The sequence below is a fragment of the Benincasa hispida genome, chromosome 2 (assembly GCF_027475165.1).
Source record: "Benincasa hispida cultivar pf3 chromosome 2, pf3_genome.v1.1, whole genome shotgun sequence".
NCBI classification, from domain to species: Eukaryota; Viridiplantae; Streptophyta; class Magnoliopsida; order Cucurbitales; family Cucurbitaceae; genus Benincasa; species Benincasa hispida.
Genome location: NC_143479.1, coordinates 69,273,495 through 69,299,465, shown reverse-complemented (window position 1 = coordinate 69,299,465; position 25,971 = coordinate 69,273,495). Strand labels below are relative to the sequence as shown.

The 25,971-nt window shown below is 32.6% G+C and overlaps 1 pseudogene; it reads right to left on the bottom strand.

Moving 5' to 3' along the window:
• Positions 1–19,560: 19,560 nt before the first annotated feature.
• LOC120072166 (uncharacterized) lies at positions 19,561–22,126 on the bottom strand (annotated as a pseudogene).
• Between the last annotated feature and the right edge of the window lie 3,845 nt (positions 22,127–25,971).

The window sequence follows — 25,971 nt, the reverse complement described above, 5'->3', positions numbered from 1 at the left end:
TACAGAACTTTTAGGTTATTGCTTAAGGCATGATCCACTTGTATATCTCATATACATGCTTAAGTTTACATACATTAACTACGGATCTTTGTTTATTGGATATAAGTAAATGCAAATAAAATAACTCTTATTTTATTAATAACAATGTGTACAAAGTTTACAAACTACGAGAATTCGGGAGAATTAGGACATCAATCCCAATAATTAGGATCTTACGCATTCTAATTCCATTAATTTTAACAAACAAGCAAGCATGTTCATATAAAGGAAATAGGGTTTTAGAAGTTTACCTTTGAAGAACTCTTCAAATCTTCAAAATTCAACTCGAATTTCTTCTCCAACAAGTTGTAGACCACCACTTGATCTTCCCTACTATCCTCTAGGACCTTAGATTGGATTGTGGGATCCAAAATGAGCTGTAATTGAAGATTTCATTTATCGATACAAATATTTCATTTAATACTAGCTTATTGCGGGGTTGATGATTCTTTATATGAGCTTCCTCTAAGAATGTTTCATTGTTCGATACAAATACTTTATCTTCCTGAGGATCATAGAGTAGACCACATTTTATTTCTTTGGGATAGCCTACAAATAGGCATACTTTTGTATGGTATTCCAATTACTTTGGGTTTTGTACCAACACATGTATTGGGCATCCACAAATCCTGAAGTGACATAAACTACCTTTATGTCCTCTTCATAACTCTAAGGTGCTTCTAAAACACTTTTTGAGGGAACCATGTTCAAAATATACACAGAAACTTCTACTGCATGTCCCCAAAAAAAGTTAGGGAACTAAGCATAACTCATCATCGAATGAATAATGTCCAACAAAGTTCTATTTCTTCTTTCCGCTACCCCATTTTGTTGAAGTGCACCAGGTGTTATGAGTTAAGACTGAATTCCATGTTCTATCAAATAGTCCTGGAATTTTAAGTCCATATACTCGTCACCTCGATCTGATTGAAATGTTTTAATCTTTTTACCTAATTGGTTCTCAACCTCTGCCTTATATTCCTTGAATTTTTTAAGGGTTTCATACTAATGATGCATTAAGTAAAAATAGCCATATCTGGAATAATCATCAATAAAACTGATGAAATATTCATATATTCCTCGTACTTTAACATTCATCGGACCACAAAGGTCTAAATGTATAAGTACTAAAGGTTCTTTGGCTCTAAGACCATTTCCCGTAAAAAGAGCTTTTGGTCATTTTACCCTCAAGATAGGATTCACATGGTGGTAGAGAGTTGTCTTCTAACTAATTTAGAAGTCCACTCTTAACCAATCTCTCAATCCTATTGAGATTAATGTGATCCAATCTTAATAGCCAAAGATAGCATTAGGAGAATTTTTTTCGTTTCTTATGTTGAGTTTCTTTTGTTTTAAACATCTCTATATGCAAAACAGCTTTTATCTCAGTTGGTTTTAACACATATAAATTGTTTTCCAGTTTTGCATACATATTTTAATACCTTTTGAAATAATGAACACTTAATTATATTCAAAAGAGATTTCGTACTTTTCCTCTAGCAAACATGAGATAGATATCAAATTCCTCCTCATGGAAGAAATGTAATAAACATTTACAAGTAAAATGAATCTATCTTCAATAAATAACTTCATATCTCCCACTGCTTTAGTTGAGACAATCTCATCGGTCTCTACCTTAAAGGTTGTTTCGCCTTCTGTAAGCTGCCTCCAAGAACTAGTTTCCTGAGCGAAAGCGCAAATATGATTAGTGGCACTTGAATCTAATATCCAGGTTAATTTATCATTTTTCACTAAACATGTCTCAATGACAAGTAAATCATATTTACTTTGTTGTACTTTCTTAGCATCCTTATCTATGGCATTTTTGTTTATTACTTTTAACATATCCAGAACTTGTTCATTAAAAGAGGTTTTATCCTTTATATCATGGTTATAAACATTTTCAAGAATATCATTGCTAACCAATAGTCTAAACAATGTCTGTAACTAATCAATGATTTCTTTAGTAGAAACCATGTTCTTGATTTTTTAAACTAGTATATCGGATATATTTGCTAAGATATGGATTCAGGCCTTTTCATTTGCCTTAATCCATCTGGCATATGCATTCCAAACTCTTTGGTTTGTAGATGAGCTGGAAGATGGAGGACATTCCTCTGTTAAAAAAAAATTTAAATCATCGTCTGCTAGTATTATGTTTATATTTGATGTTGAAAAATTAAGACCGTTAAACTTGTCGAAAGCGAATACTTTAGAAGAATTCGACATACTAAAAATATAAACAAATTCTAATCAGTAAATTACTTTTAAATCCAAATAAATTTTAGCAAAGTAATAATGTACCCGAATTTTATTATTTATTTACAACGATACTTTAGTGAGTCAGAGTAGATGCTACTGAGGGGTAGTCAAATACTCCTTCACCGAAACAATACATTCTTGACTAAATACTAATTCCAGAATAACTCTTATTTCTATAGTCATTTAGTTACCATTTTTGGTCAAGAACTTACTAACACTTAGTAACTCTGGTAAGCGTAACCCTCCATTTTCAGACCTCAGAGATTAGCCCTAACGATGCTACCGAATTGAAAATTCAAGGTTGGGAATATATCTAAGAAATCTTATCCATTTTTGGAGTTTGAGTTGTTCCGAATCCCATGTTACAACCCTCCAAGGGGATAGCTGCCATAAAACGACTAGCTTATATTGCCTAAAAAGAACAAGCAAATGCAACATAGGAATCTCACGGTCCAAACTAATGGAAGAGACTATAGGAAATGTTGACACGCATCCTTCGTCCACTTACTATGAACTACTTCCCCTATTCACTTTGTTATTGACCCAAGAAAACACTTTCCAAATGGAGGTCACTCCTAGAGTGACACGAAGTCGAGCATGAATCTCACGATGTGAATTCTTAGGGACATGAGAGCTAAAAACGACATATCATATATGTTATTAATCTCCCATTAAAGTGTTTATTTAGGCATATTTGGGCTAATAAAACAACCTAAGTCTAGGTTATTTTCCAAGTATAATGTTTATATTTGGATTTAACCTAAAATGTCCAGGTGATAAACCAATTTTAAAACCTCACATCGCTCACGCATGCTCATAAAATCGGGTTGACAATGCTCAAGAACCAGCTAAAATGCCCAGGTAGCAGGTGTTCCGCAAACTATCAACTCAAGTATCTCTAGTCTTAGACAGGATTTTAGCCCAGGTGAGTTTGTAACCAAAGTTTTATAAGATAACGACCTATTTTAACTATTTAAAACAAGTTGTATTTGTTAACCCTAGGTGGGCATGCATTTTATCTGGGTTATGGATTTTAAATATCTAAACCATTTGATAACAATTTATAAAACTGTATACATGTTTTTCATCCATAACAAACACCAAACATTTCAATCATTTAATATAACTATTTATTTTAAAAGTATGAAACCCTAAATCATGAATTATAACAAATTATAACATACTTTTAATGCATGATACATGCTTCCTATGGTGGGATTTTAAATCTACATGGCATATTATATGCCCATACAAGATTTATTTAGTTATAACATACATTCATAATGCATAAATAATTAAATACACAATGATATAGACCAGTTTTGGCATCCTAAGCAACCAGTTTTGGTATCCTAAGTAATCAATCAACCTAAATTATTATAATAATAAATAGAAAAAGGCTTGAACTGCCATTGGACCGCACGAACTAACCTGAACTAGACCTGAACCATCTGAACTGGACCTCTAAGGCTCCAAAAAGGGATGAATCGGTCCAATCGAACCGCTTAGATTTTCGATTGGCATGCATGCATTTTGGGAAGGCTGAAGCACAATGTTGCAATGCTTTGAGGTGTTTCTGCTTTTTGTTGGACTATCTAAAGAGCAGTACAATACTGCGAGGCAATAGCTTCAAAAACGCTTTTTTGCTACTAAGCTTGCTTCCTTCTTTCTTCAATTACAACCTAATTACAACTCTATTGGCTCTAACAAATTTACAGATACTTAATCACACAGGCTTATAAAAAAAGAGCCAATTATAATAACTAACACTGAATTGAAGAGAAATCTAATGCTAAATCTAAAATTATCCGTATCAACACCAATTTTCATACAGCCTAAGAAAATCACCCACCAAGCTAAAATTAACGTGAATTGAGTGCTTAAATCATACTCTGATACTAGTTAATGGTGTTGGCATTCAACGTGCAGAAGAAATTAGAATCTTAAGCACTCTAATTATATTAGTTTTAGCAGACAAGCAAGCATATTCATATAAAGGAAATAAAGTTTCAGAAGTTTACTTTTCAAGAACTCTTTAAATCTTCAAAATTCAGCTCGAATTTCCTCTCCAACAAGTTGTAGACCACCACTTGATCTTCCCTACTATCCTCTAGCACCATAGATTAGATTGTGTGATCAAAAGTGAGCTGTAATTAAAGGAAAAATTTGGAGAGAAATTGGTTTTTGGTGTTAAAGGGTTAAAGAAGCCAAAATTTCAGAACTTCATCAATTGCATGTCCTCTTTTCAGTTGAAGATAATTTGATCTTTATCAAATTTAGCATGCCACCCAATTTCACCATAGATTGACACCAAAACCCATTATCCATTTGGGTGGAGATGTTGGTGGATTAATTGGGAAAACCCCACTTAGTCAATTTTTCAAATTTTTAATCAATTTTTTGAATTTTTTGAATTTAAATTTCAAAACTTAAATTAAAACAAAAAAAAATGATTTTATTATTTGAATTTTCATAAAATTCAAATTTTCAATTTTAAATAAAATTAATTCAAACAATCAATTTTAAATAAAATTTATTTAAATAATTAGTTAAACAATTTAATTAATTGAATTAATTTAATATCAAATATTAAATTAATTAAACACCGATTCCTCAATCATGAATCCCTATTCATGTAATTAATATTTAAATCAAATTTAAATATTATTCAATTCTCTAATTTCGTTTAATTTGATAATTAAACGTATAATTATAGAGTATATAATTACTGATTCCCTTAATTCAAATTTGAATGTTTCAAATTTACTCATCACGCTATTCTAAGGTTTAATCTGTTGGTCATCTAGTAGGGGGACTTAATGGACCTATAGATCATGGGCTCTAACGATCCGAGATTAACTGACTAAACTTTTTAACCTAAATAACCAACATCCGTTAACTACCGGGTCAATCTACTAAAATCTAGTAGTTGCACTCCCCTCACTGTAGATATATTTTTTGTCCACTCGATATAACCATAATTAGTAAGTCAACCCTTCACTGGTTGTTCGTAATAACGGTTGGGTCAAAAGTTCTTTTACCCCCGAGATTACATCTTGTCTCTTAAGTTCTACTAATAATCTAATGAACAATTGTTTGTGATCCAATCATCAAAATAAGTCCCTCTTGGGCCAATGAAAGGAAAACCTCTCTACTATCCCTAAAAGTGGGTAGAAGTGAATCCCATCTTTCACCCTATGTCCTTAGCTATCTACCTAGTCTTGCCCCTAAAATGGGAGCCTTATTGAGCCGACGTTGTTGAGTCAACCCTCACCCATACAAATCTAAGGATAATCCTGAATAAACAGGAGTTCCTAATTAGCTCAAGATTAAGGTCAAGTTACCTAGGTCATCGCTTTAAAATAGTTAGTCTTAAACAGTAAACAACGTTATAAGGTAAGAATGACTTATTTCTCGATCTGGTCTTATATAAACTCTTTTCATAGGATGCCTCCACTTGCATGTCTCCACATGAACGATTCAGGATCACATTGTTTGTACTAAATACAAAGTGGATCGCATCCGATAGTGTTTCCAGAATAAGGTACCCAATCTTATTCGTATACTATAGACCGTTTTAGCTATCTACTCGAACTTGATCCACTCTTATGTCACCACTTAAAGTTCAAATACTTATGTAATAGCCATGGATCTTAGTTTATTGGAATTAGTTCTTACAAGTGCAACTTATATATTCAATAACAGTTTTATTGAATAAACCTCAATAACTACTTTATTGCAAATAGAATATGTTTTGATTTTACAAACGGTGAGTTTTAGGACATATAACTCAACATGTGTCTTACCGCATGTTATGCGTACTCCATATGAATCTATTTTTTTATACAAATATAAAGTATAATAAGTCATCTCTACAAATTGCATTTCTATTGTAAAATACACTTGTACTTGCCTTCCACGTCAACTTCTTCCTTAACTGTCAAATTAACTTCAATATCATTAGTAATCTCCTTGTGATTAGGACTAGATTCTAAATTGGGTTGACTCGTTATATCTACTTCAAGACGAGTCTTATTTATTTATCTTTTTCAAATCTAATTTTCGTTCAATTACTTATCTAGTGTTTACTTTTTCACTTCGGTAAAATTTAAATTAGTTGCAATCTATTGAAATTTTAACTAGTTTTTTTTTTCTTTTAAAAAGGCTAATTTTTTTTTTAAAATCCTATTTTTCTATGACCAAATCACATTAGTAACCACCATAGAAAATCCAACAAGTATATCTTCTTGTAAATCTATTGCATACCAAATGGTCTAAGACATTTCTATTCATCCATATTGTATTCACACATTTTTTTGCACGGGCACAAAATTTTTTCTATTTTGACATCCTTCGTGCAAACAAAATTTTTTCTATTTTGACATCCTTTCTCGAAAGAAAAAATTTTAAAATTATTCACTCCATCTAAATATTCTTTACTAACTCTTGATTTTTCTATCCAATTCTTGTCCATCAAAACTAAACGAGTGATCTAAAATAATTCCAATTAAAAAAAAAAAAAAAAAAAAAAAAAAAATCAAAATTATTGTCGTGTTGAGTACATTTCTCATGAACAGTTTACAACAAATATATGATAAAAGGTAACACATATAAAACATAAACGATACGAAGTAATATAAATAGTTACAATAACCCATACAAAATAATATAATTAGTTACAAACTAATTAAGGCCAAAAGATTTCTAAAAAATGTTAACAAGCCAATAAAACTTAGTTAATTAGCTCCAATTTATGAATAACACTAGCGATGCTACAAAATTTCAACAATTTTGTACATGCCTAAAAAACATGACATAATTGTTAAATAAACAAGCTCACCTTTCTACTTAGAGTTGTACTGTAATCTTTCAATATTTAGTAGAGAAATAAATCATTTTTTTAATATTTTGTGAAAGATTTTGATTGTATTATACAAATGTATCCAAATAATTAAAAGTGGAAAAAACAATCTATAACAACCTTCAATCATTTCATTTTATTTTATTTCTAACAGCAATGAAATGTATCAAAATAATTGGAAGTGAACAAAAGCGCACAAGGGAGATCCATTTCACATAGTTTCAACTACACAAACTTTGAAAGAAATTATGAGAGAAACTTGTAAAAAATCAATGAACATAAAATATAAGAATAGCGCCATGTTGAGTACATTTATTGCAATTAGTAAAAAAAAAAATCCACTCTTATGGCATCTTTAAAATCATAATATTATAATATATATATATATATATTATAATATATATTATATCATATCAAAATAATATAATATAATATATGATATATTAATAAAATTGTTATGCAAATGTTAGTATATATAAAAATAAGATCATTTTGTGGAAAATTGCACAAACTATATCCCTTAACTATGGAACGGTTATAATTACACTATTAAACTTACAATTTTTTATCAATCACCCCTTGAGCTATGTGATTTGTAACAATGATCCCCAAATTTTGAATTGGATCAATTAGCTCCTTTTAGTTGTTAATTATTGCAATCAATCTCATATGTTATTATTGATATCGATATATTTGTAAAATTAAATTTCATCCAAAATGTTACTTTAAAAAACAAAACAAGTTTAAAGGTATAAATGTAACAAACCTCAAAGTCCAAGAGTGATTTATGCAATTTTTCAATGTTTTAATTTTATTATAATGGTTTATACCATTTCAAATACTTCATGTGTTATTGTTTATTTTTAGCTTTTAAATTTTCTATTTAAGTTACTTTGCATATAAAACCTTTTTAATGATTAATATTCATTTTTATTAATAACTTAATAAATACATTCATAAAATTGGCTAAGACCGTTGAATGAACACCAACTCGTAGCGGAAGGGAACAGGATCCATAAGCACTCTAATTGATTAATTTTGGCATAAAAGAAACATGCTAAAACAAAGTATAATGGGTTTCATGACATACCTTGGCTGAACCATCGAAATCTCTATTTTCAGATGCAAAAATCCTCCAAATGCTTATGTAGACCACCACAAGATCTTCCCTACTATCCTCTTGGTACTCTAGATCAAATTGTGGGACTCAAAATAAGCTGGAATCAAAGGGAGTATGGAGAAAGTTCACTAAATCAACCCATTGAAGAATACCTTTTTCATGTGAATTTTTCAGCAAAAATTCAATCTGTTTATCATCCATTCTTCACTCTAATCTCTTCAATATATTGCAGACTATCATGCAAAGAGATGTGTTGCATGGGATGCAGCTCATGCTTGGAGTAAATCAAGGAAGAGGTGGTGGGTTCCTAGTGAGTAAGTTGAAGATGAACTTGAAAAACCCATTTTTCAAGTTTGTGTAATTTTTCAATTTTCAAAAATTCAAAATTGATTTTAAAATCATATTTTATTTCTAAAATCAAAATTTATTAATTTTACAAATTAATTTCATAAATTAATTTTCTAATACAATTAATAAAAAAATTATTTAAATAATTTAAATAATTCTAATTAATTTAATATCTAATATTAAATTAATTTTTACAAATTCATCTTCATATATTTAAACATATTTAAATATATTTTCTCCAATTCCATTTGATTCTAATTTGAACGTTTCAAATTAACTTATCACACTGCTCTAGAGCTAATCCATTTTCGAGCTAGTAAGGGACCTCATGGACCTACAGATCATGGACTCAACGATCCAAGATTAATCGGCTAAACTCATTAGACCGATCAAACCCCCATTCGTTAACTAATGGGTCACTTCACTAAAGCCCATAGTTGAACTCCCCTCACTGTAGATATATTATGTCCACTCGATATAACCATGTTTAGTAAGTTAACCCTTCATAGGTTGTTCGTAATAACGGCTGGATCAAATCTCTGTTTTACCCCTGAAATTACCTCTTGTTCCTTAAGTCCCTACTGATCCCCTAATGAATAATTTTTTTGTGATCAAATCACAAAACCAAGTCACTCTCATGCCAAATGAGAGGGCGAGATCCCTTGTTCAAGCCCCAGAATCAGCACTTAAGGGAACAACCTCTCTACTATCCCTAAAGCGGGTAGGAGTGAATTCCCTCTTGCACCCTATGTCCCCAGCTATCTATCCAGTCTTACCCCTGAAATGGCAATCATACTGAGCCGGCGCTGTTGAACCAACCCTCACCTATGCAAATCTAAGGACAATCCCAGATAAACAGGAGTTCATAGTTAACTCATGATTAAGGTCAAGTTACCTAGGTCATCACTTTGAAATAGTCAGTCTTAAACAGTAAACAACATTATAAAGTAAGAGTGACTCATTTCGTGATCCGATCTTGTATAAACTCTTTTGCACAAGGTCACCCCCACTCCTCATGTCCAACATGAACGAATTAGGATCACTTCATTTGTAGCACTTTCAACTCCTTGTAACAACTACAGAGCAGGTCGTATCCAATAGTGTTATCAGAATAAGGTACTCAACCTTATCTATATACTATATATCATTTTGACTATTTACTCGAACCTGATCCACCTTTATGTCTCCATATAAAGTTCAAGTACTCATCCAATAGTCAAGGGACTTTTAGGTTTATTGGATTTCTATTCAAGCAATAGATCTATTCAATAACACCTTTATTGAATCTTCAGAATGAGCTCCATTGTTTACAAACTACGAGTTTTAGGACATAAAACCCAACAAAGACTTAATATATATTGTATTGGATTTGTATATTTGCCTATTTTATTTATTAATTTAGGGTTTAAATTGATACAATTCTTAAAATTTAAGGGTATAAATTGATATTTTCCCTAGTTATTATGTTTAAAAGTTAAGATGTGACTATTTTTTTTTTCCTTTTAAAGAAAAACAAATAACAAAATGAATGGTAGAATAATGGGGAAGTTGCATGAATATTTATTTTACAATAAATATTAGAGTTTATGTAATAAAATAAAAGTATTTGCAAATATAGAATTTTTATATTAAAGATTTAGCCTAGAAAAAAGAAAAGACTAAAATGGACATGGGCCCATATAAAATAAATTTCATATCAATCCTTCATCTTCTTTCAGAAAACGCAAAAAACACTTCCAACCCTTTCGAGTGCCGATAGTGCCGTCTCCTTCTGATTTCAACCTTTCGATTTCGACAGTGCCGTCTTCTTCCGCTTTGACGGTGTCGTCTTCTTCCCCATCGATTTCGCTCCAAACTTCAAAAAGTACGTTGTTCTTCTTCGTTTATTTGTTTCTTCTTTTTCCTTTGTTCATCTTTTCATCACTGATAGCAAGAATTCGAAAACGTAGAGCTTCGTTCTTCTTCCATTGACAATTTATACAAGAAGATAAATAGTTATTTCAAATTAGGGCTACATGCATTCTTCATCTTTTTTTAGGTGTTTCATTCAGTGTTTTATTATGCAATTTGGTCACAATGTAGTCAACACGGTGTAGTCGTCACACGTAGTCATCATAGACTAATAGTCATCAAAATATTGATTATGTGAAGATTATTTGTAATGTTGATTGTGATTTGCTAGTTTTTCGAGGAATATGTTGATAGTTTATTGTTGACTGTGTTTGATTGCTAATTATTTGAAGATTAGTACTGTGTTTCGTTGTGATTTGTTGATGTTTCAGTGAATATTATGCTAATTTAGTTATTTATTGTTGTTTAACTGAAGTTATCATCGATGCTTTAGGGAATATGTTGATAGTTCATTGATAGTTTATTGATGGATTTATCTATCAATAAACTATCATTAATGGATGCTATCATTCATGCTAATTTAGTTCCCTGTACTGTGATTTGATGATTGTTTATTCATAGGAAAGGTATCTGTCACTATTATTGCTATCAATGATATGAATGTAATGGTTCTACATGATTATTTTTTGGATAGAAGTTATCACTGATGCTTTAGGGAACATGATTGTTTTTAGGATAGAAGTTATCATTGATACTTTAGGGAATATGTTGACAACTATCACTGATGAATGTTGTCATTGATGCTAATTTAGTTCCCTGTGCTGTGATTTGATGATTGTTTATTCATAGGAAAAGTATCGATCACTATTATTGCTATCGATGATATGAATGTAATAGTTCCACATGATTGTTTTTAGGATAGAAGTTATCACTGATGCTTTAGGAAACATGTTGACAACTATCACTGATGGATGCTATCATTGATGCTAATTTACTTCCCTGTGTTGTGATTTGATGATTGTTTATTCATAGGAAAAGTATCTATCACTATTTTTGCTATCAATGATATGAATGTAATGGATCTACATGATTGTTTTTAGGATAGAAGTTATCACTGATGCTTTGGGGAATATGTTGACAACTATCATTGATGGATGTTATCATTGATAACATGTTATCAGTGATAGAAGCTATCACTGATAGTTTTTGTTTTCACTGATATTTTTTGTTTTCACTGATAGCTTGAAAATATTTAATCAGGTAGGGATAGTATCACTTACATTTTCGTTTATATTTTAGTTTTCATTAACATTCCATTAGTTCACCTAGTTGATTACATTTCGTTGACTGTTTCATTTTTATATTTCGTTGACTATCACTGATGGATGCTATCATTGATGCTAATTTAATTCCCTGTACTGTGATTTGATGATTGTTTATTCATAGGAAAAGTATCTATCACTATTATTGCTATCAATAATATGAATGTAATGGTTCCACATGATTGTTTTTAGGATAGAAGTTATCACTGATGCTTTAGGGAATATGTTGATAACTATCACTGATAGATGCTATCATTGATGCTAATTTAGTTCCCTATACTATGATTTGATGATTGTTTATTCATAGGAAAAGTATCTATCACTATTATTGCTATCAATGATATGAATGTAATAATTCCACATGTTTTTTTTTTAGATAAATGGAGAAAGGAAATAGAAAAACATTGGAAGGACCAACATCTGGGAAAAAACACAAGAAGATCAAGGTCACAATCTAATGATATTTTATAAATTTATATAGATTTGTGGTTGCTTTTTTCTTATATTTATGTTATTGTTATATATACAGAAAAATATATTAATTGTTCCAGAAAGTGAATGGACAAATCCATTAAAAGTCAGCTCCTTCATAAGTTTAGATGTCCTCTCTAACATAGAAAAATTAGATGAACCATCACTCCAACTGTTTAGAGAAGGTCCTTTTGGGCACTTATTAGATATGAAAATGAAAAGGGTTCCCAACCAACTCATATCATACCTTATTAGAAGGCAATGCACAACTACCAAGCAAAATATATTGGCCTTTAATTTAGAAGGACATATTTCAGAATTTGGCCTCAAGGAGTTTTGTTTAGTAATAGGTTTAAATTGTGATGATTACCCTATAGATGGTATCTATAGTGAACAGGAATCAATGGACAACACAATTAGGAACTTCTTTTTCAAGACAAATACAAAAATTATAAGAAGAGAGCTCCAACCTACTTTTAATTTGTTAGGTTCTAATGCCAACATACCTATTGATATAAAGGTCAAACTTGCACACTTGTATTTTCTAGAAAGCTTTCTAATTCCTACACAAGGACATAACAAAGTAAGTTGGAAGCATCTAAAAATGTTGGATGATGAAAAAAGGTTTAGATCTTATCCATGGGGCAGGGTTTCCTTTGAACTAACTATAGAGTTTTTTAAGAAGGTTGTCATCAATAAGCCATCTTCCATTTTCCTCCAAGGATTTCCACTAGCTTTGGTATATTGGGGTTTTGAAATTATACCAAGATTATCCAACCCCACTATTGGATTTGCATGAAGAATAAAAAGTATGGAGCCAGACTTACTCAATGGGAGTCTCAAGAACCTAATGATTGGCAACACATCAATAACAATATTTTCAAAGCCACTGGTGTAAGTCTTTTATCACTGTTATATCCTTTATTTATATATATTATTAGCATGCTATCAAATGATAGAAACTATAACTGATGTTTCAGCTTTTATGACATAGAAGATACCTGTCACACCCCCTCTCAAGCCTTAAACCCCCAAGACCGGGAAGGGAGCGTAAGAGTGATTATAACCCTTCTAAGACTATATTTGTACTAAATATTGTTTTCTCTATTTATTATGATTACAATGGGTTTACAACATTTACCTATTTATCTATACATGTAATCAATAGGTTCTCATTATCCCACCTATTAATCTATACAACCAATTAAAAGGTTACAATACTCCACCTATTTATCTATATATGTAATTTAATCCTCTTTTCGATTATTTTAACACATGATCTAAGTCATGCCTCGAGAGTTTATCGAGCTTTTAGTTGATGGTGGTGGGTGGTGGACTCTTTGTTGAACGCTCCGCTCCGCTACCTGGGGGAGGGGGTTAGGAAAACAATTTGAAGAGTGTGAACTACTAAGCCCAGTGAGTGGTTCTTTTTAAGATGAAAATCATTTTGAAAATCATCATTTTGGAAAACCAATCACACGTTGGCACTCACATTGAACTCAAGTGCAATCAATAGCATAATCACGCAGCTACTAATTTGTATTCCAACATCAACACATAGCAAGCATATTCTATCATCAAACAATACAATCACCTATAGAAACCTTCCTATGACCCCAATTTCCGCCAATGTGCACATCGACCATTTTATTTATCCCACTAGCAATGCTTAGGTACTTGACCATATTTCCCACCGGTCGTCACCGACTATTACTTCCCGCCGACCGAAGCCGACCATTATTTTCTGCCGACCGAAGCCGACCATTATTTCCTGCCAAGCACCTTTTGTTAAGCATGCTAACCACATCCTGGGCATAATCGCAGTTTCCATAGTCACACACAATAATATCATGGCTTCACAGTATTTATGATGCACTTCTCTTTTAACTTAAGTAAATATTCACAATGGACTCTACTGTAATGCTTTCGAGAGATGATGGCAAACCCTATAATTCATAGGATAGCAAATTCTAACATCTCAAGACTGTGATGTTCAGGTTATACAACTATAATATTCACATTACGTACTGATTTATCAAAGAAACAGTGTAACAAAGAAGTATAACATCCACAGTACATCAAGCTACTCACTATACTTTCTGACTAACAAAGCACGTACTATTCACCAAATATACTGACTTTACCCAACTATCATACTAACAAGTGATGCTCTGGAGTGACATAACATTTACCACGCATACTAACCTAGCAAAATTATCATGCTAGTAGGGATGGTATTTTCTCATGCAACATAATACACACAGCATCTACTGAGTTACTAAAAGCAATGTAACACTGACAACATATGTTAACTATAAAGCTATAACACTCACAGTAAGCTTTCCCTCTTAGAAGGAAATTTGGGCAGCACCTCCCTCGAGCTTCTCTCTTTTAAACTCACAGAACTACCTCACTCTCTCCACACGACTATTACTACTGGAATTTGCTTGAGAATGAGTTTAATTCTTCAGCCAAAGCCCCCTATTTATAGTCTTTTTCAACTCTGACAACACATCCTACGAGTGGCCTCTTTTAAATTACTGGGGTTAACTGAGCTTTTGAGTTGTCTAATTTTAAGTTTGCCAACCAAAATTACTCTTATGGCATGTAATCTTGGCCGTGCATTTTAATCCCTAAGTTTATGCATGAAATCTCCTTTTGCCACCTAAATTGCTTAATTTTTGACTTAATTATCAAAAATACAAAGATCGCATTACATTCCTTAAAACATAGCATTCTGTCTAAATCTCGCTCTCTCCGCTCTCGCTCTCTCTAACTTTCTCACTCATTTGGCTCTCGACAGTGTCGCTCTCTCCATGTTTCTCGCTAAGGATCTCACTTTCTTCAGCCTTCTTGCTCATTTGGCTCTCGGTAGTGTCGTTCTCTCCATGTTTCTCGCTAAGGATCTCGCTCTCTCCAGCCTTCTCACTAGCTTGGATCTCGGCAGTGTCGCTCTCTCCCATTCTCTTACTCAAATCTCGCTCTCGCTCAAATCTCACTCTCTCTATTCTCTCCAACTTCCTCCAATCTTGCTAGTGGGTTATCCTCACTGCTTGCGACACGTGGATTCCACTTTTCTTTTTAATTTTTATCTTACCCCATACACTGATAATTAATTTTCACCTCCAAATCTCCCAATGAACAGTCTCCGTACAAAAGGTATCCATATTCTTCCCACCTTCAAATTATTAATTTCAACCTCACAAGCCTTCCAATGAACAATTTCCAAACGAAAAGTTATCTAATTTCCCTTGTCCCCCGAATTCGCTAGCTTCCAACTCCCTTATTAATCTTCCCCGATTCTGCCCACTTATTCATAACTATATATGCTATTGTTGGATAACTATTAATAAATTTCTTAATTTATCAAATTTTCCCCCAAACTCCACCCAACTTCCTCTTAATTTAATTTATATTTTTCATTATGTTTTCCTTTATTTTCAGTATTTTATTTTTCCCTTCTTTCTGAATTAAGGTTAGGGTTTTACAATACCACTATCAGTGATAGCTTCTATCAGTCATTTGGAACTATTGTGATATCTTCTATCACTGATAGCATGTTATTGTAGATAGAAGCAATCAGTGATTGTTTCTATAAATTAGTTGTATCACTAACATCTTTATTAAACTTTCAGTTTACTGTTACTTCATTTGTTCCAACTGAACAAGAATTGCAATCCAACTATTATGCCTATTTTGCAGAGCTGGAAACCAGGGAGATGGATATTGAAAAAGAAAAAGAAGGAAGAAGGAAAACAAATGTCATCGGGAGAAGAATTGCATCATTACAAGAGGCAATTGAAGAATTAAAAAGGGGACAAGAAGATATTAAGAAGGACATCAATGAAAAGCACAAGGAGATTCTTGATATATTAGGCCACATAAAAGAATCTATCAGTGATAAACTTCCACAAAAAGAAAAGCAATCTCAAGAATCTCTTGAGAAGAACAAAGCGCCATCATCAAGTTTGGAGCTTTTAGATGCAAGTTTGGAAGTTCTAGAGGTAAAACTTATGATTTTCTTTTGTAAAGAAGTACAATAACAAAAATGATATATGCATACAGGCTGAAGTTGACACTAATAAGGACAAGGAGGCTCAAGATGATCAAGAGAATGACCAGCAAGAACAGTTGCATGATGATCCTGAAGATGAAGAGGAAGATCAAGAAGAAAAAGATAAAGAAGATATGAGGAAAAAGAATGTAAGTATTGATTGATTGATAATCTTAATCATAACATTAGCATGCTATCAGTGATATCTGAAATCACTGATAACCAACTATCAATGATAACACGCTATCATTGATAGTTTGTTATCAGTGATAGTATAAATAATAGGAAGCTTTATTTACTTGACTGATACTGGTAGCATATTGATGTCATGTTATATTTGATTCCATGATTTCAGGTGATTGAAAAGACTCTTAAAAAGAGTCCAAAAAAATATCGACCAAAGGTTGTCATCGGAAATATAGAGGACAACAAGAGACCAAAACGACAAGCAAAACCAACCAAGAAAATTTTGGAGAATGCAAAGAAACAAAAGAAAGACAAAAAGAAGGTCTCTACAAATGTGTCTACCAAGGTGTCTCCAAGCAAAGCTACAAGGCAGTCTCCAAGCTGGAATGACAACGCTCCAAGCTTTGATCTCAAAATATCACAACTTTGATTGACAATAGATAGACTTGTTTATTGACAATAGACTTCTGTTTGACAATAGTTTGGAAAATTTTGACAATATACAGTGATTGTTATGATTTTGGAAAGTACATTGTTATTTTACAAGATCAATGATAGTTAGATTGAATCAATATGAATCCTTCATAAATGTGATTGATATAGTTGCGACTTTCAATTTATTTTAGGGGCTGTTTGGTTGGAGGGAAAAGAGGGCGGTCGTATAGTATAAATATGACTGATTCATAAATGTGATTGATATAGTTGCAACTTTGTATAGTATTTTGTTACTCAATGATCGTGTAGCAGAGCTAAGCGATCATTTAGCCGAGTTCAGCGATCGTGTAGCATTTGGTACACAATCGTGTAGCATTTAGTAGGCGATCGTATAGCATTGGGTAGGCGTTGTATAGCATTTTGTTACTCAGCGATCGTATAGCATTTTGTTATTCAATGTTGTACAACAGATCTAAGCGATCGTGTAGCATTTGGTAGGCGATCGTATAGCATTGGGTAGGCGATCGTATAGCATTTTGTTACTCAGCGTTGTGTAGCAGATCTAAGAGATCGTGTAGCATTTGGTAAGCGATCGTCTAGCATTGGGTAAGCGATCGTATAGCATTTTGTTACTCATCGTTGTGTAGCAGATCTAAGCGATTGTGTAGCATTTGGTAAGCAATCATGTAGCATTGGGTAGGCGATGTATAGCATTTTGTTACTCAATATTGTGTAGCAAATCTAAGCGATCTTGTAGCATTTGGTAAGTGATCGCGTCGCATTGGGTAGGCGATCGTATAGCATTTTGTTACTCATAATTGTGTAGCAGATCTAAGCGATCGTGTAGCATTTGGTAGGCGATCGTGTAGCATTGGGTAGGCGATCATATAGCATTTTATTACTCAGCATTGTGCAGCAGATCTAAGCGATCGTGTGGCATTTGGTAGGCGATCGTGTAGCATTGGGTACGCGATCATATAGCATTTGTTACTCAGCGTTGTGTAGCAGATCTAAGCAATCGTGTAGCATTTGGTAAGCGATCGTATAGCATTGGGTAGGCGATCGTATAGCATTGGGTAGGCGATCGTATAGCACTGGGTAGGCGATTGTATAGCATTTTGTTACTCAGCGTTGTGTAGCAGATCTAAGCGATCGTATAGCATTTAGTAGGCGATCATGTAGCATTGGGTATGCGATCGTATAGCATTTTGTTACTCAGCGTTGTGCAGCAGATCTAAAAGATCGTGTAGCATTTGGTAGGCAATCGTGCAGCATTGGGTAGGTGATCATATAGCATTTTGTTACTCAGCATTGTGCAGCAGATCTAAGCGATCGTGTGGCATTTGGTAGGCGATCGTCTAGCATTGGGTATGCGATCGTATAGCATTTTGTTACTCAGTGTTGTGTACCAGATCTAACTGATCGTGTAGCATTTGGTAATCAATCGTCTAGCATTGGGTAGGCGATCGAATAGCATTTGGTAAGCAATCGTCTAGCATTGGGTAGGCGATCATATAGCATTTTGTTACTCAGTGTTTTATAGCAGATCTAAGCGATTTTGTAGCATTTGGTAAGCGATCGTCTAGCATTGGGTAGACGAACGTATAGCATTTTATTACTCAGCGTTGTGTAGCAGATCTAAGCGATCGTGTAGCATTTGGTAGGCGATCGTCTAGCATTAGGTAGATGATCGTATAGCATTTTGTTACTCAGCGTTGTGTAACAGATCTAAGCGATCGTGTAGCATTTGGTAGGCGATCGTGTAGCATTTGGTAGGCGATCGACTAGCATTAGGTAGGCGATCGTGTAGCATTGGGTAGGCGATCGTATAGCATTGGGTAGACGATCATATAGCATCGAGTAGGCGATCGTATAGCATTTTGTTACTTAGCATTGTGTAGCCAAGCTCAGCGACCGTGTAGCATTTGGTAGGCGATCGTCTAGCATTGGGTAGGCGGTCGTATAGCATTTTGTAAACGATCGTTTAGACTAATTAAGTGATCATCTAGTCTCTAGGTCGGTTCTTCAACAGGTTATTCAGTGTTCTTCAACAGGGTTGTTGCGTTGATCAAACTTTAAACACAAGCTGTACAGCTTCTATCACTGATAGTATGGTATCAGTAATGCTATACGATCGTGTAGCATTTGGTTGGCGATTCTATCAGTGATAGAATCTATCATTGATGGATTTTCTGCAATAATGCTTATCTACTATCAGTGATAGAATCCATCACTTCATTGAATTAATTGCTGACAGAAGCTATTACAGATAGTTGATATCATTTCTTTTAATTGTTGTGGCTAAAGGAAAACGAAAGCTTCATAAATAAAAGCATCTGACTAAAGAATGGATATAGCAACAATAAAGTCTGTTCCACTAACAAACAAAACATTAGTAACAAGGTCTCTAATATATTTATGACAAACATCAATAACAAATTGTCTTACTATCTAATAGTTAAATTGATTACAACAAGCAACAACTACAGTCTAATTGACAAATTGGTGAAAAATATCGGTTGTCTCACTATCATTGATAAATTGATGACAAACATCAATTACAAAACAAGCTTCTTCATTACAAACATCAATTACAAATCAAGCTTCTTCATTAAACAACAGGTGGAAATTTGCATGTCCTACAATTATGGCCACGACGATGACATCGACTGCACTTCGAGCTCCTTTTCTTTTCACCAATTGATAATATTCTTTGTTTACGTGGTCGTCCAACCGGACGTTTAACTATTGGAGGTAATACATTCACACCAACATCAATAGATCTCCAATCAGAATGATTTCCAATAGGATAAACTGATCCTTTATAGGTTGATAACAATGTACTGCAAAAATAGTAGTCCAACACAAAAGTATATATATCTAAATTTAGCCCACAAATAACAGCACAAGCATGAGCACATGGAATCTCCACCAAATCCCAAACACGACAACTGCATGATTTATAGGCCAAATTTACCAAAAAGTGATTGTCCCCATCAATTACTTTATATTCTTCATTGTTAATAGGATCAACCTAAAAAAATAAAACAGTCAACAGAATGTAATCAACTAGGTGAACTAATGAAATGTCAACGAAAACTAAAATATAAACAAAAATGTAAGTGATACTATCCCTACCTGATTAAATATTTTCAAGCTATCAGTGAAAACAAAAACTATCAGTGATAGCTTCTATCACTGATAATATGTTATCAATGATAGAAGCTACCACTGATAACATGTTATTAATGATATTTTCTAATAGTTAAGATATTTGTACCTTGAAGCTTCTTGACTGGTTGTGTTGCTCTCGCAACTCAAACTCTGCCCAACTAGTCAAAACAATCTTCATGGATAATGTTGATTGACCTTTTTCATAAAACCAATTTTGAAGTATTTCTCTAATATAATCAAGTAATGATGCAACGGGGAACTCCCTAGGCTCTTTCAAAATATTATTCAAGCACTCTGAAATATTAGTAGTCATCAAATTATACATTCTTCTCCTAGAATGTGCATGTGCCCACTTCTCAAAACCAACTTTATTGAGATATTCCCGAATTGTAGGATATATTGATTCCATCCATTTCATATAAAACTCGAACTTATCAATTGTATAAGCTTTTGCACAACTATAGTATATGTCATCAATTAAAGAATCCTTATAAATCAACTTCATATTTTGCAAAAGGTGTCATAGACAAACACAATACTCAACATTTGGAAAAACATTCATAACACCTTTCGGAATGCTAAAATGCCGATCAGAAATAATGACTAATCCTTCTCGTTCACCAAAACTTTTCTTTAAATTCTCAAAAAACCATCTCTAGGATGCATCAGTTTCAGAGCCAACAATACTAAAAGCAAGAGAAAAAATCTGATTGTTACCATCAATTGTTGAAGCCATCAAAAGAGTCCTAGCATATTTACATTTCAAGAACGTCCCATCAACTGATATATTAGGCCTACAATGCTTCCAAACCTCAATTGATGCTCCAATAGCCATATAACAATACTTAAAATGCTCATTTATGTCAGCTTCATAGGCAGCAAATGTACCTAAAAGAATAAAATAAACAATTAAGCCAAATTACAAAAGGTATATATTTGATTGATGCCTACCACCAATAGTTTTATCACTGGTTGCAGTCCATCATCAATAGCTTCCATTATTTTCATGCTATCATTGATGGAAGATATCAGTGATAGAAGCTATCATTGATAGATCATATAATAAGTCAGAAACAAGAAACCTGGATTCTTTTCTTCTAACTTCATCAAAATCTTTGGAATCAAAGCATATGATTCACGTGCATCGCCTTTCAAAGATTTCATTATTTGCTCTTTTGCCCTCCATGATTTATAATAGCTAATAGTTACTCCAAATTCCTTACAGACTTTATTCACAATATCACTAGGAGTTGAGGTATGAGAAGAACTAAATCTAAAATCATTTCTCAAATATTCAGCTATTAAGGACGAAGAAGCTTGCCTATGACAAGTTTGAATACTTTTTATAGAACAATCATAAATATCGATAAACTTCCTAAGCATCCACAACACTCTGCTTGTAACGGGATGCCCTCACATACCACTGACAACCATCTTGAACACATCGAAACACAATTGCTCTTGAATTTGACGTTATAGTCTTAAATTCAAAATTCTTCTTAACCGCTATCAAGTAAAAACAATTTGATAAAATCTCTTTACTAGCAAACACATCTTTTTCTTTCAAATCACGAGCAATATGTATATCCATAATCACTTGGAAATCACCATCATCAATTATAGGTTTAGAAGAAGGAACAGTAGACAAATAATTCTCAGCTCCACTAGAAACAACATTAGAAGACTTCCAAACATGAACTACTGGCATGAGCAACCAAAGGATGTCGTGTATTGTGTTCCTTAACTAAAGCCAAAAACCAAGCTATATCCTTATCTTCACGAATTTAAATTACATTTTGAACCTCATTCATAACAAAATCTAATAAAACTGAAAGTTCTATAGAAGAAGTAGACACATCCAAACAAATCTCCTTAACTATTAAACCCATAAAATCTTCAAAAACCATTATATCATCTACTAAAACTCCGGTAGATTTGTAATTCACATAACAGTGTTTTTCATTCCATATTCCACTATGAAAAACAGCTATTGGAATAACCATGTTTTAAAATTTCTGCAATAGGTTCTAATAGCTATCAAAAGCGAATATAAATCTATCAATATCATTGATACCAATCTAAAACTAGGCATGTCTTTCAATGGATATCAATAAAAATTAATGAACAAATAAAAAATTATAGCAATCACACATTCTATCAGTGATAGACATTATCAATGAGAGCCATTGATATCTTCCAATACACTGATAGACATTATCAATGACAAACACAAAACCAATGTAGCTGTAATATCAAACCTAAAAATATCAAACATCAAAATACACTAATATGTTTATAGAAAGAATATATAGTATCAAATGAAACAGTGAAGAATGCAAGCCCTAACTTAATTAATCAATCAAAACTCAAAATATCAACGCAATGAACAAAGCAAAATTTCATGAAAGCACACAAACTCTGCTCACAATCCATTATGTTACAGTGAGCTAAAGAAATCATTAGGTTCTTAAGAAAAAAAGAAAGAAAAGACTAAATGACCAGAAAACTATTTAGGAAAAATTGAAAAACATAATCGAAAAAACAAGAACGAACGCTAAAAGAAAAAAAAAACTCCCAATCAAATATGAAATCGAAAAAAGAAAACGAACTCACGAATCGGAATTGATCGAAATATCACGGAATTTCACGAATTGGAATTGATCGAAGTATCACGGAGCTTCACGAATGGGATTTCATGGAGACTGATTCATCGATATTTCACCATGAAAGAAAAATGAAAGAACAGCAAAAAGTATCACGGAACTTCATTGATTTGATTTCATGGAGACGATAGATAATAATCACTGTGAAAGAAGAAGGTCACGAACGGCAATGTTCAAAGGAGGTGAGGATCGTGAAAAAAAGAAAGTTAATAAAGGAAAAGAGAGGGTAAATTTGGAATTCTGAAAAAAAGAAAGGTTGATCGGTCAATACTTGCTATAATGGCAAATATTAAAAATATGGTATATATAATCACATTTTTTCCCATTTGTATTATTCGATACAAATTTCTGAAAGTTTAAATACCAATTTTTTTTCTAATATATCAAAAGACTAAAAAGAGATTTGAATTAATTATTTTTTCAAAAATGTAATTCTGTTGGAAAAGAATTGTTTTTTCCTTTTAGAAGGAAAAAAAAAAACTTAACATAAGTTTGACATTTTCTAACTGGATGCTAAAATTACATCTAATATTAGACATCACACATGAGTTATACAAAAGTAGATTTGATAAATATGTAAAAAATATTGCAGCATATTCACATATGCTACGAAATAATGCTACAATGTATTATATTGTAATAATTAATTCATATGTTGCAAATATTGTGCTGTAATAGATATATTTCAACCGTTTAGAAATATGTCTTTTGACAATTGTTGCTATTTCTTTTAAAATTTCATTCGTTCATCACTTTATTTCTATATATTGTGGTCAAAATTGTTGCATTAGCAATACACTATTGCTACAATATCCAAAATGTTGCAATATCACTATCGCAATATACTTTATTATAGCAGTTATTACAAATATTGGGAATTAAATGTCACATTAGACATTCTATAGTGGTTTATATATATGTCTTTAGAGATAAATGTTGCGACTGTATATAAATTCCAACTATATATAAATGTTGCGAATGTATATGTATGAAAACACATATCAACTGCAATAGTTAATTGATGTGTAGCTAAAAATCGCTACATTAGGATAAATCCTTGCAACAAATGTACAATCTCTGCAAAAAGAACTACATCAATAGCTAATGTTTTTTTGTAGTGACATCTAAAGTACTACTCTACTTAAACTTTTATGGGCTCTTTGAGATGCTGAGTTGAGTTATGAAGTTTGGAGTTAATATGCCTAGCTATAGAGTTAAGATATCTGTGGAGTTATGAAATCTATGTTTGGGATGTAGAGTTGAGTTATTAAGTCAAGAGTATTTGGTGCAGTTTTTTGTAACCTAAAAATGTTTGGTATGCGATATCACCTAAAATGTACTATCTTACTCAACTTAACTTGAGTTTATTATGTGCTTTAATATGTTTAATTGATGATTTTATAGGTATCATGCGTCAAAAGATAGAATCGAGCATTAGGGAAAAAACCCTGCTTAAAATGATCATTTAAAGCTCTAATGATGCAAATAGGTCAAAATAGGAGAAAAAAATTGTAGATGCCTCTCTACTTCACGTTGTGTCGCGTTTACAAAATGCAATAAAAGAGACAGTCTCGCAATGTCAATTGTTCACACGAGATTTTCGGATAAATTAATTTCGTGGAGTTGAACTTATGTTTATGTTAATTTGATACGATGTGGTCTGATCTCTAGTACTTGATTCTCTTATTCTCTCTCAGTTGAATGCATACGCTTGACTTGAGGAAGTGGAGCGCGGGATGTTCTTGAAGTTTGAAGTCTTGGGAGAATCTTTGTATCTTCATAACTTGAGCTTCAAGGAGTGGTTCAGTCTTTAGGAGTCCATGAGTCTTCTGATTGTAGAGAATTCCCTATAGGTTCTTTGAAGTGTAGAATTACTAACACTTGTAAATGAGGAGAGCTTCTCTATTTATAGAGTTCACGGGTACGCTTTATAGGCTTGAGCTTGGTTGGTCCATGGACCTAACCCCTGGACATATCAAATTGGATCAAATTATTTGATTCAATCCAATGAAAACACGCGGCATCATCGGGATTCGCCAATTTATGTCTTCAATCTCAGTTTAGGACACCTATCAATTTTTAATTAGTCCTAAATTAGATCATTTGTAAAATTGTCATTAATTTAATAAATGATGTGACAATTTGGGATTGGTCCAAATTTTTTCCCTCAACACCAACATATTTAAGAAAATTTTGCATGTTTGGAAAGTGCATAGCGCTATAGCATTATCAAGACTTTTATAAATATGTTTTTTAAGTTAGGGTTGGTATACAATTTTCTAAGTTCTAAGCTAAGTTTTGGCCTTTTTGGCCAAAAACCATGAGATTTTTTGTATTTGATTTGTAAGGAAGAATTTGACATCAAGATTCAAGATTCGCCAGTTAGGCCTTAAACATCTATTTAGAGGTTTGTTGGACATTTTGTTTGTAGATTTAGTGAGATTTTGATGGAATGTTTATGGTTTCTCTTATTTTTATTGTTTTATACTCTTTTCTTGAATTTCTAGGATAAGCATACTAAGTAGATTAAATTGACCACTTAATAACATAACCTGTATGTTTGTTCGCCCACGCTATGCATGTCATAGATTTATTCGTAATCTTAATGATGACATGTCTAATTTGAGTGTTAAATAGGTCGAGTTATATTTATGGATCCAATCTGTGGCATTACCAAGGTCCCTAATAATGAATGGATAACAAGATCTAAGAAATTGAAAAACATTAGGCTCAACTTGATTAGTTTAATCTAATGTCTTAATCAATTAAAGAGCTTAATATGATTAATCTAAGAGTTGAATTTCTACTAAGGGAATCTGATCGACATTACTAGATCAATCGATTAGGCTTATTAATTAGACTACCTAATTCCTATGATAAATCAATAAACTAATTCATAAACAACACAATGGTCTCTTAATCGGCGAAGTTCATCTCGTATTATCATTTTTTCGCTCATTAAATTATTTTATTTTCTGCACTTTACTTTTACGCAAATTTAGTTTTCCTATCAATTCAAACAAAAACCAGCCTCCCTCTCTTTTATTGCTTTTTCATAGACAAATTTACTTTAGAGAGATTTTTATAGTCTTCCTGTGGCGACTTGATTTTGTTAGTAATACTACCCAATAGTAGAAGTTCTTGCTCGATATACAAAATGTATTTGATCGATTGAAAGTCTCGAC